Consider the following 221-nt stretch of genomic DNA (forward strand, 5'->3'; position numbering starts at 1 on the left):
CCGCCATCAGTGGGGCTCGGCCAGCGTGGAAACATCGCTAGAAAGCTTCGCTGCCGACCTGCATCCCTACTGAGACTTGCATCCACAAGGGAAAATAACGATTTTTTAAATACAAAGCAGCTACTGTTTGAAAGCTGGAATATACACATTTCTTTGTCATGTTCATCAATGACAATTATAATTTTAGAATGTTTAGAGACATCAATGTTTTATTATAATTT

General features: G+C 38.9%; 1 protein-coding gene across 3 annotated transcripts in view; it reads left to right on the plus strand.

Annotated features, from left to right (window-relative positions):
- The window catches only part of galnt1 (UDP-N-acetyl-alpha-D-galactosamine:polypeptide N-acetylgalactosaminyltransferase 1), a 40,723-nt gene that overhangs the window by 32,022 nt on the left and 8,480 nt on the right, over nucleotides 1-221 (plus strand). The gene's annotated exons all lie outside the window — the stretch shown is intronic.

This window comes from Etheostoma spectabile, chromosome 6 (genome assembly GCF_008692095.1).
Source record: "Etheostoma spectabile isolate EspeVRDwgs_2016 chromosome 6, UIUC_Espe_1.0, whole genome shotgun sequence".
Lineage (NCBI taxonomy): Eukaryota > Metazoa > Chordata > Actinopteri > Perciformes > Percidae > Etheostoma > Etheostoma spectabile.